This window comes from Ranitomeya imitator, chromosome 2, assembly GCF_032444005.1.
Source record: "Ranitomeya imitator isolate aRanImi1 chromosome 2, aRanImi1.pri, whole genome shotgun sequence".
NCBI lineage: Eukaryota > Metazoa > Chordata > Amphibia > Anura > Dendrobatidae > Ranitomeya > Ranitomeya imitator.
This window is the reverse complement of record NC_091283.1, coordinates 270,759,075-270,777,676: the sequence shown is the minus strand read 5'-3', so window position 1 is coordinate 270,777,676 and position 18,602 is coordinate 270,759,075.

Below are 18,602 nucleotides of genomic sequence, written 5' to 3'. Positions count from 1 at the left end.
ATGTAGGGTGGTGCAGCACTGTGGTGAGGATGGGTAGGGTGGTAGACGGAGATGTAGGACGGTGCAGCACTGTGGTGAGGACGGGTAGGGTGGTAGACATATAGAGATGTAGGGCGGTGCAGCACTGTGGAGAGGACGGGTAGGGTGGTAGACAGATATGGAGGAGATGTAGGATGGTGCAGCACTGTGGAAAGGACGGGTAGGGTGGTACACAGATATGGAAATGTAGGGCGGTGCAGCACTGGTGAGGACGGGTAGGGTGGTAGACATATGGAGGAGATGTAGGGCGGTGTAGCACTGTGGTGAGGACGGGTAGGCTGGTACACAGATGGAGGAGATGTAGGGCAGTGCAGCACTGTGGTGAGGACAGGTAGGTGGTAGACAGAGATGGAGGAGATGTAGGGCAGTGCAGCACTGTGGTGAGGACGGGTAGGGTGGTAGACAGAGATGGAGGGCAGTGCAGCACTGGTGATGATGGGTAGGGTGGTAGACAGATGGAAGAGATGTAGGGCAGTGCAGCACTGTGGAGAGGGTGGGTAGGGTGGTAGACAGATATGGAGGAGATGTAGGGCAGTGCAGCACTGTGGTGATGATGGGTAGGGTGGTAGACAGATATGGAGGAGATGTAGGGCGGTGCAGCACTGTGGTGAGGACGGGTAGGGTGGTAGACAGATGGAGGAGATGTAGGGCAGTGCAGCACTGTGGAGAGGACGGGTAGGGTGGTAGACAGAGATGGAGGAGATGTAGGGCGGTGCAGCACTGTGGTGAGGACGGGTAGGGTGGTAGACAAATATGGAGATGTAGGGCGGTGCAGCACTGTGGTGAGGACTGGTAGGGTGGTAGACAGATGGAGGAGATGTAGGGCAGTGCAGCACTGTGGAGAAGACGGGTAGGGTGGTAGACAGATGGAGGAGATGTAGGGCGGTGCAGCACTGTGGTGAGGACGGGTAGGGTGGTAGACAGATATGGAGATGTAGGGTGGTGCAGCACTGTGGTGAGGACGGTAGGGTGGTAGACAGAGATGAAGGAGATGTAGGACGGTGCAGCACTGTGGTGAGGACGCGTAGGGTGGTAGACAGATATGGAGATGTAGGGCGGTGCAGCACTGTGGAGAGGACGGGTAGGGTGGTACACAGATATGGAGATGTAGGGTGGTGCAGCACTGTGGTGAGGATGGGTAGGGTGGTAGACAGATGGAGGAGATGTAGGGCAGTGCAGCACTGTGGAGAGGACGGGTAGGGTGGTAGACAGATGGAGGAGATGTAGGGCAGTGCAGCACTGTGGAGAGGACGGGTAGGGTGGTAGACAGATGGAGGAGATGTAGGGCTGTGCAGCACTGTGGTGAGGACGGGTAGGGTGGTAGACAGATGGAGGAGATGTAGGGCGGTGCAGCACTGTGGTGAGGACGGGTAGGGTGGTAGACAGATATGGAGGAGATGTAGGGCGGTGCAGCACTGTGGTGAGGACGGGTAGGGTGGTAGACAGATGGAGGAGATGTAGGGCAGTGCAGCACTGTGGTGAGGAAAGGGTAGGGTGGTAGACAGATATGGAGGAGATGTAGGGTGGTGCAGCACTGTGGTGAGGACGGGTAGGGTGGTAGACAGAGATGAAGGAGATGTAGGGCGGTGCAGCACTGTGGTGAGGACGGGTAGGGTGGTAGACAGAGATGGAGGGCAGTGCAGCACTGTGGTGAGGATGGGTAGGGTGGTAGACAGATGGAAGAGATGTAGGGCAGTGCAGCACTGTGGAGAGGACGGGTAGGGTGGTAGACAGATGGAGGAGATGTAGGGCGGTGCAGCACTGTGGTGAGGACGGGTAGGGTGGTAGACAGAGATGGAGGCGATGTAGGGAAGTGCAGCACTGTGGTGAGGACGGGTAGAGTGGTAGACAGAGATGGAGGGCAGTGCAGCACTGTGGTGAGGATGGGTAGGGTGGTAGACAGATGGAAGAGATGTAGGGCAGTGCAGCACTGTGGAGAGTATGGGTAGGGTGGTAGACAGATGTAGGACGGTGCAGCACTGTGGAGAGGACGGGAAAGGTGGTAGACAGATGGAGGAGATGTAGGGCAGTGCAGCACTGTGGAGAGGACGGGTAGGGTGGTAGACAGAGATGGAGGAGATGTAGGGCGGTGCAGCACTGTGGTGAGGACGGGTAGGGTGGTAGACAGATGGAGGAGATGTAGGGCGGTGCAGCGAGGACGGGTAGGGTGGTAGACAGATGGAGGAGATGTAGGGCAGTGCAGCACTGTGGAGAGGACGGGTAGGGTGGTAGACAGAGATGGAGGAGATGTAGGGCGGTGCAGCACTGTGGAGAGGACGGGTAGGGTGGTAGACAGAGATGGAGGAGATGTAGGGCGGTGCAGCGAGGACGGGTAGGGTGGTAGACAGATGGAGGAGATGTAGGGCGGTGCAGCACTGGTGAGGACGGGTAGGGTGGTAGACAGATGGAGGAGATGTAGGGCAGTGCAGCACTGTGGTGAGGACGGGTAGGGTGGTAGACAGATGGAGATGTAGGGCGGTGCAGCACTGGTGAGGACGGGTAGGGTGGTAGACAGATATGGAGGAGATGTAGGGCGGTGCAGCACTGGTGAGGACGGGTAGGGTGGTAGACAGATGGAGGAGATGTAGGGCAGTGCAGCACTGTGGTGAGGACGGGTAGGGTGGTAGACATATGGAGGAGATGTAGGGTGGTGCAGCACTGTGGTGAGGACGGGTAGGGTGGTAGACAGAGATGAAGGAGATGTAGGACAGTGCAGCACTGTGGTGAGGACGGGTAGGGTGGTAGACACAGATGGAGGAGATGTAGGGCAGTGCAGCACTGTGGAGAGGACGGGTAGGGTGGTAGACAGATGGAGGAGATGTAGGGCGGTGCAGCACTGTGGTGAGGACGGGTAGGGTGGTAGACAGATGAAGGAGATGTAGGACGGTGCAGCACTGTGGTGAGGACGGGTAGGGTGGTAGACAGATATGGAGATGTTGGGCGGTGCAGCACTGTGGAGAGGACGGGTAGGGTGGTAGACAGATGAAGGAGATGTAGGGTGGTGCAGCACTGTGGTGAGGATGGGTAGGGTGGTAGACGGAGATGTAGGACGGTGCAGCACTGTGGTGAGGACGGGTAGGGTGGTAGACAGATATGGAGGAGATGTAGGGCGGTGTAGCACTGTGGTGAGGACGGGTAGGGTGGTAGACAGAGATGGAGGAGATGTAGGGCAGTGCAGCACTGTGGAGAGGACGGGTAGGGTGGTAGACAGATGGAGGAGATGTAGGGCGGTGCAGCACTGATGAGGACGGGTAGGGTGGTAGACAGATATGGAGGAGATGTAGGGTGGTGCAGCACTGTGGTGAGGACGGGTAGGTTGGTAGACAGAGATGAAGGAGATGTAGGACGGTGCAGCACTGTGGTGAGGACGGGTAGGGTGGTAGACAGATATGGAGATGTAGGGCGGTGCAGCACTGGAGAGGACGGGTAGGGTGGTAGACAGATGGAGGAGATGTAGGGCAATGCAGCACTGTGGAGAGGACGGGTAGGGTGGTAGACAGATGGAGGAGATGTAGGGCGGTGCAGCACTGTGGTGAGGACGGGTAGGGTGGTAGACAGATGGAGATGTAGGGCGGTGCAGCACTGGTGAGGACGGGTAGGGTGGTAGACAGATATGGAGGAGATGTAGGGCGGTGCAGCACTGGTGAGGACGGGTAGGGTGGTAGACAGATGGAGGAGATGTAGGGCAGTGCAGCACTGTGGAGAGGACGGGTAGGGTGGTAGACAGATGGAGGAGATGTAGGGCAGTGCAGCACTGTGGAGAGGACGGGTAGGGTGGTAGACAGATGGAGGAGATGTAGGGCGGTGCAGCACTGTGGTGAGGACGGGTAGGGTGGTAGACAGATGGAGGAGATGTAGGATGGTGCAGCACTGTGGAGAGGACGGGTAGGGTGGTAGACTGAGGAGGAGGAGATGTAGGACGGTGCAGCACTGTGGAGAGGACGGGTAGGGTAGTAGACAGATGAAGGAGATGTAGGATGGTGCAGCACTGGAGAGGACGGGTAGGGTGGTAGACAGAGATGGAGGAGATGTAGGGCGGTGCAGCACTGTGGTGAGGACGGGTAGGGTGGTAGACAGATGGAGGAGATGTAGGGCAGTGCAGCACTGTGGAGAGGACGGGTAGGGTGGTAGACAGAGATGTAGGGTGGTGCAGCACTGTGGTGAGGACGGGTAGGGTGGTAGACAGAGATGGAGGAGATGTAGGGCGGTGCAGCACTGTGGTGAGGACGGGTAGGGTGGTAGACAGATGGAGGAGATGTAGGGCGGTGCAGCGAGGACGGGTAGGGTGGTAGACAGAGATGGAGGAGATGTAGGGCGGTGCAGCACTGTGGAGAGGCCGGGTAGGGTGGTAGACAGATGGAGGAGATGTAGGGCGGTGCAGCACTGTGGTGAGGACGGGTAGGGTGGTAGACAGAGATGGAGGAGATGTAGGGCGGTGCAGCGAGGACGGGTAGGGTGGTAGACAGAGATGGAGGAGATGTAGGGCGGTGCAGCACTGTGGTGAGGACAGGTAGGGTGGTAGACAGATGGAGGAGATGTAGGGCGGTGCAGCACTGTGGTGAGGACGGGTAGGGTGGTAGACAGATGGAAGAGATGTAGGGCGGTGCAGCACTGTGGTGAGGACGGGTAGGGTGGTAGACATATGGAGGAGATGTAGGGTGGTGCAGCACTGTGGTGAGGACGGGTAGGGTGGTAGACAGAGATGAAGGAGATGTAGGACGGTGCAGCACTGGTGAGGACGGGTAGGGTGGTAGACAGATGGAGATGTAGGGCAATGCAGCACTGTGGAGAGGACGGGTAGGGTGGTAGACACAGATGGAGGAGATGTAGGGCAGTGCAGCACTGTGGAGAGGACGGGTAGGGTGGTAGACACAGATGGAGGAGATGTAGGGCAGTGCAGCACTGTGGAGAGGACGGGTAGGGTGGTAGACAGATGGAGGAGATGTAGGGCGGTGCAGCACTGTGGTGAGGACGGGTAGGGTGGTAGACAGATGAAGGAGATGTAGGACGGTGCAGCACTGTGGTGAGGACGGGTAGGGTGGTAGACAGATATGGAGATGTAGGGCGGTGCAGCACTGTGGAGAGGACGGGTAGGGTGGTAGACAGATGGAGGAGATGTTGGGCGGTGCAGTACTGTGGAGAGGACGGGTAGGGTGGTAGACAGATGAAGGAGATGTAGGGTGGTGCAGCACTGTGGTGAGGATGGGTAGGGTGGTAGACGGAGATGTAGGACGGTGCAGCACTGTGGTGAGGACGGGTAGGGTGGTAGACAGATGGAGATGTAGGGCGGTGCAGCACTGGTGAGGACGGGTAGGGTGGTAGACAGATATGGAGGAGATGTAGGGCGGTGCAGCACTGGTGAGGACGGGTAGGGTGGTAGACAGATGGAGGAGATGTAGGGCAGTGCAGCACTGTGGAGAGGACGGGTAGGGTGGTAGACAGATGGAGGAGATGTAGGGCGGTGCAGCACTGTGGTGAGGACGGGTAGGGTGGTAGACAGATGGAGGAGATGTAGGATGGTGCAGCACTGTGGAGAGGACGGGTAGGGTGGTAGACTGAGGAGGAGGAGATGTAGGACGGTGCAGCACTGTGGAGAGGACGGGTAGGGTAGTAGACAGATGAAGGAGATGTAGGATGGTGCAGCACTGGAGAGGACGGGTAGGGTGGTAGACAGATATGGAGGAGATGTAGGGCGGTGTAGCACTGTGGTGAGGACGGGTAGGGTGGTAGACAGAGATGGAGGAGATGTAGGGCAGTGCAGCACTGTGGAGAGGACGGGTAGGGTGGTAGACAGAGATGTAGGGCGGTGCAGCACTGTGGTGAGGACGGGTAGGGTGGTAGACAGAGATGGAGGAGATGTAGGGCGGTGCAGCACTGTGGTGAGGACGGGTAGGGTGGTAGACAGATGGAGGAGATGTAGGGCGGTGCAGCGAGGACGGGTAGGGTGGTAGACAGAGATGGAGGAGATGTAGGGCGGTGCAGCACTGTGGAGAGGCCGGGTAGGGTGGTAGACAGATGGAGGAGATGTAGGGCGGTGCAGCACTGTGGTGAGGACGGGTAGGGTGGTAGACAGAGATGGAGGAGATGTAGGGCGGTGCAGCGAGGACGGGTAGGGTGGTAGACAGAGATGGAGGAGATGTAGGGCGGTGCAGCACTGTGGTGAGGACAGGTAGGGTGGTAGACAGATGGAGGAGATGTAGGGCGGTGCAGCACTGTGGTGAGGACGGGTAGGGTGGTAGACAGATGGAAGAGATGTAGGGCGGTGCAGCACTGTGGTGAGGACGGGTAGGGTGGTAGACATATGGAGGAGATGTAGGGTGGTGCAGCACTGTGGTGAGGACGGGTAGGGTGGTAGACAGAGATGAAGGAGATGTAGGACGGTGCAGCACTGGTGAGGACGGGTAGGGTGGTAGACAGATGGAGATGTAGGGCAATGCAGCACTGTGGAGAGGACGGGTAGGGTGGTAGACACAGATGGAGGAGATGTAGGGCAGTGCAGCACTGTGGAGAGGACGGGTAGGGTGGTAGACACAGATGGAGGAGATGTAGGGCAGTGCAGCACTGTGGAGAGGACGGGTAGGGTGGTAGACAGATGGAGGAGATGTAGGGCGGTGCAGCACTGTGGTGAGGACGGGTAGGGTGGTAGACAGATGAAGGAGATGTAGGACGGTGCAGCACTGTGGTGAGGACGGGTAGGGTGGTAGACAGATATGGAGATGTAGGGCGGTGCAGCACTGTGGAGAGGACGGGTAGGGTGGTAGACAGATGGAGGAGATGTTGGGCGGTGCAGTACTGTGGAGAGGACGGGTAGGGTGGTAGACAGATGAAGGAGATGTAGGGTGGTGCAGCACTGTGGTGAGGATGGGTAGGGTGGTAGACGGAGATGTAGGACGGTGCAGCACTGTGGTGAGGACGGGTAGGGTGGTAGACAGATGGAGGAGATTTAGGGCAGTGCAGCACTGTGGAGAGGACAGGTAGGGTGGTAGACAGATATGGAGGAGATGTAGGACGGTGCAGCACTGTGGAAAGGACGGGTAGGGTGGTACACAGATATGGAGGAGATGTAGGGCGGTGCAGCACTGTGGTGAGGACGGGTAGGCTGGTATACAGATGGAGGAGATTTAGGGCAGTGCAGCACTAGAGAGGACGGGTAGGGTGGTAGACAGATGAAGGAGATGTAGGACGGTGCAGCACTGTGGTGAGGACGGGTAGGGTGGTAGACAGAGATGGAGGGCAGTGCAGCACTGTGGTGATGATGGGTAGGGTGGTAGTCAGATGGAAGAGATGTAGGATGGTGCAGCACTGTGGAGAGGACGGGAAAGGTGGTAGACAGATATGGAGGAGATGTAGGGCGGTGCAGCACTGTGGTGAGGACGGGTAGGGTGGTAGACAAATATGGAGATGTAGGGCGGTGCAGCACTGTGGTGAACGGGTAGGGTGGTAGACAGATGGAGGAGATGTAGGGCAGTGCAGCACTGTGGAGAGGACGGGTAGGGTGGTAGACAGAGATGGAGGAGATGTAGGGCGGTGCAGCACTGTGGTGAGGACGGGTAGGGTGGTAGACAGAGATGGAGGAGATGTAGGGCAGTGCAGCACTGTGGAGAGGACGCGTAGGGTGGTAGACAGATATGGAGATGTAGGGCGGTGCAGCACTGTGGAGAGGACGCGTAGGGTGGTAGACAGATATGGAGATGAAGGACGGTGCAGCACTGTGGTGAGGACGCGTAGGGTGGTAGACAGATATGGAGATGTAGGGCGGTGCAGCACTGTGGAGAGGACAGGTAGGGTGGTACACAGATATGGAGATGTAGGGTGGTGCAGCACTGTGGTGAGGACAGGTAGGGTGGTAGACAGATGGAGGAGATGTAGGGCAGTGCAGCACTGTGGAGAGGACGGGTAGGGTGGTAGACAGATGGAGGAGATGTAGGGCAGTGCAGCACTGTGGAGAGGACGGGTAGGGTGGTAGACAGATGGAGGAGATGTAGGGCGGTGCAGCACTGTGGTGAGGACGGGTAGGGTGGTAGACAGATGGAGATGTAGGGCGGTGCAGCACTGTGGTGAGGACGGGTAGGGTGGTAGACAGATGGAGGAGATGTAGGGCGGTGCAGCACTGTGATGAGGACGGGTAGGGTGGTAGACAGAGATGAAGGACGGTGCAGCACTGTGGTGACGACGCGTAGGGTGGTAGACAGATATGGAGATGTAGGGCGGTGCAGCACTGTGGAGAGGACGGGTAGAGTGGTACACAGATATGGAGATGTAGGGTGGTGCAGCACTGTGGTGAGGACGGGTAGGGTGGTAGACAGATATGGAGGAGATGTAGGGTGGTGCAGCACTGTGGTGAGGACGGGTAGGGTGGTAGACAGAGATGAAGGACGGTGCAGCACTGTGGTGAGGACGGGTAGGTTGGTAGACACAGATGAAGGAGATGTAGGGCGGTGCAGCACTGTGGAGAGGACGGGTAGGGTGGTAGACAGATGGAGGAGATGTAGGGCAATGCAGCACTGTGGAGAGGACGGGTAGGGTGGTAGACAGATGGAGGAGATGTAGGGCGGTGCAGCACTGTGGTGAGGACGGGTAGGGTGGTAGACAGATGGAGATGTAGGGCGGTGCAGCACTGGTGAGGACGGGTAGGGTGGTAGACAGAGATGAAGGAGATGTAGGACGGTGCAGCACTGTGGTGAGGACGGGTAGGGTGGTAGACAGATATGGAGATGTATGGCGGTGCAGCACTGTGGAGAGGACGGGTAGGGTTGTAGACAGATGGAGGAGATGTAGGGCAATGCAACACTGTGGAGAGGACGGGTAGGGTGGTAGACAGAGATGGAGGAGATGTAGGGCAGTGCAGCACTGTGGAGAGGACGGGTAGGGTGGTAGACAGATGGAGGAGATGTAGGGCGGTGCAGCACTGTGGTGAGGACGGGTAGGGTGGTAGACAGATGGAGATGTAGGGCGGTGCAGCACTGGTGAGGACGGGTAGGGTGGTAGACAGATATGGAGGAGATGTAGGGCGGTGCAGCACTGGTGAGGACGGGTAGGGTTGTAGACAGAGATGCAGGAGATGTAGGACGGTGCAGCACTGTGGTGAGGACGGGTAGGGTGGTAGACAGATATGGAGATGTAGGGCGGTGCAGCACTGTGGAGAGGACGGGTAGGGTGGTAGACAGATGGAGGAGATGTAGGGCAATGCAGCACTGTGGAGAGGACGGGTAGGGTGGTAGACAGATGGAGGAGATGTAGGGCGGTGCAGCACTGTGGTGAGGACGGGTAGGGTGGTAGACAAATGGAGATGTAGGGCGGTGCAGCACTGGTGAGGACGGGTAGGGTGGTAGACAGATATGGAGATGTAGGGCGGTGCAGCACTGGTGAGGATGGGTAGGGTGGTAGACAGATGGAGGAGATTTAGGGCAGTGCAGCACTGTGGAGAGGACGGGTAGGGTGGTAGACAGAGATGGAGGAGATGTAGGGCAGTGCAGCACTGTGGAGAGGACGGGTAGGGTGGTAGATGGAGGAGATGTAGGGCGGTGCAGCACTGTGGTGAGGACGGGTAGGGTGGTAGACAGATGGAGGAGATGTAGGATGGTGCAGCACTGTGGAGAGGACGGGTAGGGTGGTAGACTGAGGAGGAGGAGATGTAGGACGGTGCATCACTGTGGAGAGGACGGGTAGGGTGGTAGACAGATGAAGGAGATGTAGGATGGTGCAGCACTGTGGAGAGGACGAGTAGGGTGGTAGACTGAGGAGGAGGAGATGTAGGACGGTGCAGCACTGTTGAGAGGATGGGTAGGGTAGTAGACAGAGATGAAGGAGATGTAGGATGGTGCAGCACTGGAGAGGACGGGTAGGGTGGTAGACAGTGATGGAGGAGATGTAGGGCGGTGCAGCACTGTGGTGAGGACGGGTAGGGTGGTAGATGAGAAGATGTAGGGCGGTGCAGCACTGTGGAGAGGACGGGTAGGGTGGTAGACAGATGAGAAGATGTAGGGCGGTGCAGTACTGTGGTGAGGACGGGTAAGGTGGTAGACAGATGGAGGAGATGTAGGGCGGTGCAGCACTGTGGAGAGGATGGGTAGGGTGGTAGACAGATGGAGATGTAGGGCGGTGCAGCACTGTGGTGAGGACGGGTAGGGTGGTAGACTGAGGAGGAGATGTAGGACGGTGCAGCACTGGAGAGGACGGGTAGGGTGGTAAACAGAGATGAAGGAGATGTAGGAAGGTGCAGCACTGTGGAGAGGACGGGTAGGGTGGTAGACAGAGATGGAGATGTAGGGCGGTGCAGTACTGTGGTGAGGACGGGTAGGGTGGTAGACAGCTGAGAAGATGTAGGGCGGTGCAACACTGGAGAGGATGGGTAGGGTGGTAGACAGAGATGGAGGAGATGTAGGGCGGTGCAGTACTGTGGTGAGGACGGGTAGGGTGGTAGACAGCTGAGAAGATGTAGGGCGGTGCAACACTGGAGAGGATGGGTAGGGTGGTAGACAGATGGAGGAGATGTAGGGCGGTGCAGCACTGTGCATAGGACGGTTAGGGTGGTAGACAGATGAGAAGATGTAGGGCGGTGCAGCACTGTGGTGAGGACGGGTAGGGTGGTAGACAGATGGAGGAGATGTAGGGTGGTGCAGCACTGTGCATAGGACGGTTAGGGTGGTAGACAGATGAGAAGATGTAGGACGGTGCAGCACTGTGGTGAGGACGGGTAGGTGGTAGACAGATGAAGGAGATGTAGGGCGGTGCAGCATTGGTGGTGAGGACGGGTAGGTGGTAGAGATGAAGGAGATGTAGGACGGTGCAGCACTGTGGAGAGGACGGGTAGGGTGGTAGACAGATGAGAAGATGTAGGGCGGTGCAGCACTGTGGTGAGGACGGGTAGGGTGGTAGACAGATGAGAAGATGTAGGGCGGTGCAGCACTGTGGTGAGGACGGGTAGGGTGGTAGACTGAGGAGGAGGAGATGTAGGATGGTGCAGCACTGTGGAGAGGACGGGTAGGGTGGTAGACAGATGAAGGAGATGTAGGATGGTGCAGCACTGTGGAGAGGACGGGTAGGGTGGTAGACAGATGAGAAGATGTAGGGCGGTTCACCACTGTGGAGAGGACGGGTAGGGTGGTAGACAGATGAGAAGATTTAGGGCGATGCAGCACTGTGGTGAGGACAGGTAGGGTGGTAGACAGATGAGAAGATTTAGGGCGATGCAGCACTGTGGTGAGGACGGGTAGGTGGTAGACAGAGGTGAATGAGATGTAGGACGGTGCACCACTGTGGTGAGGACGGGTAGGGGGGTAGACAGATGAAGGAGATGTAGGATGGTACAGCACTGGTGAGGACGGGTAGGGTGGTAGACAGATGAGATGTAGGGCGGTGCAGCGTTGTTACCTATGACTGTTGTGTTTGAAACTGTTAAACTGTAAAGCGCTGCGGAATATGTTGGCGCTATATAAAGATTATTATTATTAGACAGAGATGGAGGAGATGTAGGGCGGTGCAGCACTGTGGAGAGGACGGGTAGGGTGGTAGACAGATGAGAAGATGTAGGGCGCTGCGGCACTGTAGTTGGTAGACAGATGAGATGTAGGGCGATTCAGCACTGGAGAGGATGGGTAAATGATAGACAGATGAGGAGATGTAGGGCGGTGCAGCACTGTGGAGAGGATGGGTAAATGATAGAAAGATGAGGATGTAGGGCAGTGCAGCACTGTGGAGAGGATGGGTAAATGATAGACAGATGAGGAGGAGATGTAGGGCAGTGCAGCACTGGGGACAGCTTTGTGGGTGAGAGTAATGAGTTTATGTTGTACCCATAGCTGATACGTAACCAGTGCAATGGTGGGCACGGGGTGGAGGCATCGGTGTAGCAAATTGACACAAATATGATCCTTTCTTTTGCGTTCAGTATGGATTAGTGAAGGGAGGGGGTTAGTAAGAGGGAGATCAATACACAGAGGATGTGGTCAGAGAACTATGAGGTGAACCATGAGAGCACACTGTCCTTGAGGATGATAGAGCAGAGCATAATGATGAGCTGGTAATCCACAGTGTAAGATGTCACGGAGATCCAGGAGATTCAGCAGGGAACAGTAGATAGCTGTTAGATCGTTACTGACTTCAATGAGGGCAGATTGTGTAGAGTGTAAACAGCGGATACCAGGGTGAATAAGCAGAGCGTTATCAGAGATGGCGGATTAGACGGAGTGGACCAAACGTTCCAGATTAGAGATGAAGGGAAGAATAGAGACCGGTCTATCGTCAGTAGCGCAGTTCTGGTACAGATCTGAGTGTTAGACTTGAGGAAAGAAGTTAGGCGAGAGGTCACAGCTGGTGAGAGGGAGGAGATGTGAGGAAATAGGGTCACTGATGCAGGTTGTAGGGTGAGAAGAAGCAAGGAGTCAGGTAACTTCTTCTGTTAGAGGTTCAAAGGTGGAAAGTGAGCCTGAGGGAAGAGGAACTGTAATATTGGGGCATTGGAAGACCATTTCTTTTGGATACGTGTGTTTATTTTGTAGGAGATAAGAGGCAGATAGTCAGTGCTGAGGTTGCTGTACTTTAGGGCTCGGGAGGGAGAGGACTGTTTCACAGTCGTTTTGGATTGTTGGCTAGTGATGTGATGACAGCGGTGAAGTATAATTGTTTGGCCGGATGGGGAGCAGAGTTATAAGTTTTGAGCATGAACTTAGTGGATGAAGTCTTCTGCTGACAGTGATTTTCTCCATTGATGCTCAGTCCCTGGAGCTTTGCTGGATAAGACGTGTTTCTCCCCACAATCACATATCTGCTGTGCTCCCACACCATGCCGACCGTGTGTCCTCTGTACTCTCACCCTGTGCTCCCATCATGTGCCAGCCGTGTATCCTCTGTGCTCTCACCCCATGCCCGCCCTGTATCCTTTGTTCGGACCTCGGCCCACGGACCTCTCACTCTTCTGCAGGAATACTGTGAGGGAGATATTGCAGACAGTGAATCGCCCGTCATTCCCTATGTCCTAGTTCTCCGAGACCGTCTCGCCCAGCTCGTTACCTAGGCTAAAGAACATAGGTTGGTCCAGTTCAGACAAGAGACCTGGTATGACCGTAACGCCAGGACCCGGAAATTTATGGAAGGACAAGTGCTCATGAGTACTGCTTTCCCTGCCAACAAGCTTCTAGCAAAGTGGGAAGGCCCTTATCAGATTGTCAGGATTAATGGCGCTAACTGCATCATTGCCCTGGACCCTGGTGTTTGACAACAGAAGACCATCCACATCAACATGCTGAAAGAATATCACGACCTATCACTTCATGTTCTAGCTGTCTGCCACCCCCCTAGTGATACCTTCAAGGACGAATCCGATCTTCTCCATGTTGCCTATGCGGGAGTATCCCTGGAACAAGTGCCCCTGGGCTCCCATAGATTGGATATAAAAAAAGACGATATTTTCTTCGTTCTAAGACCAAGGGCTGCTGCTTACGCCTCAAAGACTTTCACCAGTCACCTTGTGGAAACTTTCAGACAACGCCTGATCCAGCAGGCTGCCTACCGGGTTCCAGAGGTTGTCCTATGCATGATAAAGAACAAACTGGAGGAGATGAAACAGCTGGGAGTTATCCAGCCATCTCACAGCTCTTGGCCTGTCCTCCTGGTGGCCAAGGTGATGATACCACGCGGTTGTGACTGGAGATTAAACAATGCCACCAAGAGTGACGCTTACCCTAGGCCCAGGATGGATGATCGATTGGACCGTCTAGGCAGTGCCAAATTTGTAACCACATTAAACTTGACCAAGGGGTACTGGCAGAGACCCGTAACGGAGGATGTTCAGCCTTTATTACTCCATTTTGGCTTTTTAAGTTCCTGGAAACGCCCTTGGGGATGAAAGATGCCCCAGCTGCTTTCCCAAGACTGTTAGAACAATGTCAGGACTTTGCCTGGGCTTAGATGACATTGTTATTTTCAGAACAACCTGGGAGGAACATCTTACATACTCGGCCTAGTGCTTGACCATATCCTGACTGCAGGACCGACCATTTTCCCTTATAAATGCCCTGCGGGTAGCTGAGGTGCAGTATCTCAGGCATAGAGTTGGGGATGGGAGCTTAAAGCCTCAGCCACCAAGGTGGAAGCTGGTGTAGACCCCAGACTAAGAAGCAGGTGCTCGCTTTTTTGGGGAACTGCTGGTTACTATTGAAAATTTGTTTCTAATGTCAGCTCATTGGCCAAGCTCCTAACAGACCTGACCCTCAAGAACATGCCTAGGAATGTGACGTGGATGACCGCAGGCCAAGGTCTGAGGGGCCTGAACACCACCCAACCTGTCTGCCTACCCCTGGGTCAAAGGAGGGAAGCTGAGGAGGACAGGGACACACGTACAACAGCATCAGCATCCCACAAAGGAGCCAAGGTCAGCACGCCGGAGACACCCCAACTACCCTGGAAGATACTGCAGGAGGGGCCTACATATAGACATATCTCAAGCCGCACTGCCAGATCGATGTCTAAGCGGAGGATTGGGACTCATCTCCCGGGATTTATCCAGTAACTGGACTGTATTCGTGTTCCTGGACTATTTTATCCTCTGCGTGGTGGATTAGTCTATGGACTGTTTGGCACAGTCATCCCTTAGTGTATACAGTCAGGTCCATATATAATTGGACAGAGACATTTTTCTAATTTTGGTTATAGACATTACCACAACGAATTTTGAACAAAACAATTCAGATGCAGTTGAAGTTCAGACGTTCAGCTTTCATTTGAGGGTATCCTCATTAAAATTGGATGAAGGGTTTAGGAGTTTCAGCTCCTTAACATGTGCCACCCTATTTTTAAAGGGACCAAAAGTAATTGGACAGATTCAATAATTTTAAATAAAATGTCCATTTCTAGTACTTGGTTGAAAACCGTTTGTTGGCAATGACTGCCTGAAGTCTTGAACTCATGGACATCACCAGACGGTGTTTCCTCCTTTTTGATGCTCTGCCAGGCCCCCTAGAATATAACATACCCTCTCGTTATACGGAGCACCATCATTAGTTTCATCTTGTATATAACACTCTCCCTTATAATATAGCACCATCGATTAATGGACAAGCCCCCTACACCCGCCTCCAGGGGCTTCCCTGTCCTCATCTACATCTATAGATATTAATATGGAAGAAAGTAGGTGCCCCCCACATCCACCTCCAAGGGCTTCTCTGTCCTCATCTATAGCCATAGACATTAATAAAAATATGATGGCTCCCGCTCTGTAATGTTCTGAGGTCTCTACTTTGTGGCCAAGTTGCTGTGGTTCCATCCACTTCCCAATAACGAGGAGTCTACAATAATTTATCTACCTGAAGGCAGAGTGTTTGGAGAAGATTGAGCCTGGCACTCTTCTGAGTAATTGCCCTTGTGCTCACACTTCGCCTACAATGACCGGATGCCCTGAGAATTGATGACTTCTCGCTCATCATAAACATCTTCAGGTTGTGACACAATGACTCGGAGCCAGCTCTGGACTGTTAGGTGATGGTGAAGCTCCATGGAGCCGGACGGACAGCAGCTTGTGATTTGTGAGCCGGTGTCTTGGCATGAAGCTGCCATGATCTCTCCAGCTGGTCGCCTCCTTGGCATGGACTTGGTCTCAGGATGATGGTGGTGAAACTAATTAGAGAATAGAAGTCTACTGGATTTTTTCCAGGTCGAAATTCTCCTGGCTAAATTGCTGACTATATGTTATTCGCTCAGGCGTCAACGTTCATGGCGGCCACCGGGAATGGACATCATGAATGATACTGGAAACAGTGACGGCTGAGACGCCCAAATCATGAGCTATGACACCGATGGTCTTACAGAATCATGGCCTCCAATTTACGGCACATTTCCCTTGAAGATACTTTGACAGGTCGCCCTGAACCGGGTCATCGTCACTCGATTCCCTGCCCCATGTAAACTGCTTAGCCTACAAGTGGACTAGGTAGTAGGAAGGTCCATCCCCACAACATACCACCATTGTCCCCACATTGATTTTTTTTCTTCATTTATAAGGAATTTAATCACAGAACAAAGCTCCGGATCTGTCTTTTTCTGCGGAGCCGCAGTGTACTGCACTCACCATCCTGTCACTTCCCAAATGTCCACTGTGTGTCCTGACATCTCACACGCACAGGACACGGGGTGGAGAACTTACTAACCCCTCTCGTGTAACGTACAGGGAGATGTTAGGCGACCAGTAGTACTGTATCATTACTATGGGGGTCTCGTACCTCACCCCTACTGCAGCTGGGAGATAACATGGCTGCCTTCCTGTAAACATACCCTGAGCTTTTCTAGAAGTGAGAAGTACAAGATCTGGAGCCAACGTGGCTGTCTCTCTGTAGGTTCAGGTACCACTGTACATAGACCCCAACACCATCGGCAGCTCAGGATTTATCAGGTTTATTTCAGGTCAGTAACTATCAGATTTACAAGGCAAATAATGGAAAAAGGCAACAACAAAAATCCTCAGTAATATGTACAGAATGTACAGGACACACGAGGCGTCTGACAACCGCGGAGCCGAGATCAGCGCAGGGGGGTGTCAGCTCCAAATAACTTATCACCAAGAAAATGTACAACAGCAAAGCCCCAGATCACACAGCCGGGGCCACAAAGCACCCGGCGACGGAAGATGGCGGACATGAGATCTGGACCGGGGCGTGGAGAAGAGAACAGTCAGGAGGAAGGAGGAGGAGAGAAAAGGAGAGGGACGAGCAGTCAGGAGGGAGGGGGAAAAGAGGGGACACAGGAGGGGGAGAGAAAAGGAGAGGGACGAGCAGTCAGGAGGGAGGGGGAGAGAAAGGATAGGGACGTGCAGTCAGGAGGGAGGGGGGAAAAGAGGGGACACAGGAGGGAGCAGAGAAAGGAGAGGGACGTGCAGTCAGGAGGGAGGGGGAAAAGAGGGGACACAGGAGGGAGGGGGAGAGAAAGGAGAGGGATGTGCAGTCAGGAGGGAGGGGAGGAGGAGAGGGAGCGTAGTCAGGAGGGGGAAGGATGAGAAGTAGTGTAGTCAGGAGGGAGGGGAGGAGGAGAGAAAGCAGGACATGCAGCCAGGAGGGAGGAGGATAAGAGGGGAATGAGTGCAGTCAGGAGGGAAGGAGGAGGAGAGAAAGGAGAGGGACGTGCAGTCAGGAGGGAGGGGGAGAGAAAGGAGAGGGACGTGCAGTCAGGAGGGAGGGGAATAGGAGAGGGAGCATAGTCAGGAGGGAGGGGAATAGGAGAGGGAGCATAGTCAGGAGGGAGAAGGAGGAGAGGGAGCGTAGTAAGGAGGGAGGATGAGAAGGAGCGTAGTCAGGAGGGAGGGGAGGAGGAGAGAAAAGAGAAGGACATGCAGCCAGGAGGGAGGAGGAGGAAAGGAAAAGAGGAGGCGCAGTCAGGAGAGAGGAGGCGAGGGGAGCAGTCGGGAGAGAGGAAGGACACAATGGAAGTGAGCGCAGCTGAGGGGAGCTGTCGCAATAGACTGCAGCACAGGAGTACAACTGGCGTTGGCCGTGCTGCCATCTTAAGTCTACACAGGCGGCAGCTATACACAACAGACCAGGGCTAGTGGTAGCCATGAGGCACTGTGCGCCTCGTGTCTCCGTAATGCTGGGGCGAGGTACAACCTGCAGGCACTTTTGTAGTTACTGGCCGCCCTCCATGTTTTCCGATGTGAGGGGGTCACATATTTACAAGCCGTAGAAAATGTGCTGCTGATCTATAAAACACTTGTGTATAAAAAGCATAAAAAGGCAGAAGGCACCAAGGGGTTAAAAGGGACGCGGGACGGCTGAGCGTCACATCCAGAGCTGCATTCTGGCATCTGTAGTGCCCACATCATTACATCTCCCACCATGCTCTGCAGCGGGACAATGTCCTGCACATATAAAGGTGTCCACAGGAGAACTGTGAACGCAGCTCTGGATGCAACCGGAGTGACTCCACTGCTGCCCCCATTGTGGGCATGTAAAGCTACAGGGCACAGGAAGACTAAGGGGCTAGAGGGCGGGACAAGCACAGGCTCCTCCCACATTCCAATTTATTGCTGTGTGAACTTGCTGGGGGTAGTAGTACAGAGCCTCAGCAGTGACTTTATATTTGGCACCAGTGGATCTGCAGTGTTAGAGAACTACAACTCCCAGCTGCAGCTGAAGGCATCTAGTAATGGAGAATATGGGAGCGTTCACAAATCCAAAGGCTCCGCCCCTGACAGCGGAAGCCGGACCAATCATCATACGCATAAGGACCAACGCTCCTGCCTGAGGCTGACAAGGCACGGCACAGCCAAAAAGCTTTTTGAGCCTCTAATGACGCCCCCACTTATCGCAGGGCCAGAGACCCCACCCATAACAAAGTGGGACCCCTCCCCTGCCCAAAGTAGAGCGAGAAGACCCCGCCCCTGCCCAAAGTAGAGCGAGAAGACCCCACCCCTGCCCAAAGTAGAGCGAGAAGACCCCACCCCTGCCCAAAGTAGAGCAAGAAGACCCCACCCCTGCCCAAAGTAGAGCAAGAAGACCCCACCCCTGCCCAAAGTAGAGCGAGAAAACCCCACCTCTGCCCAAAGTAGAGCGAGAAGACCCCACCTCTGCCCAAAGTAG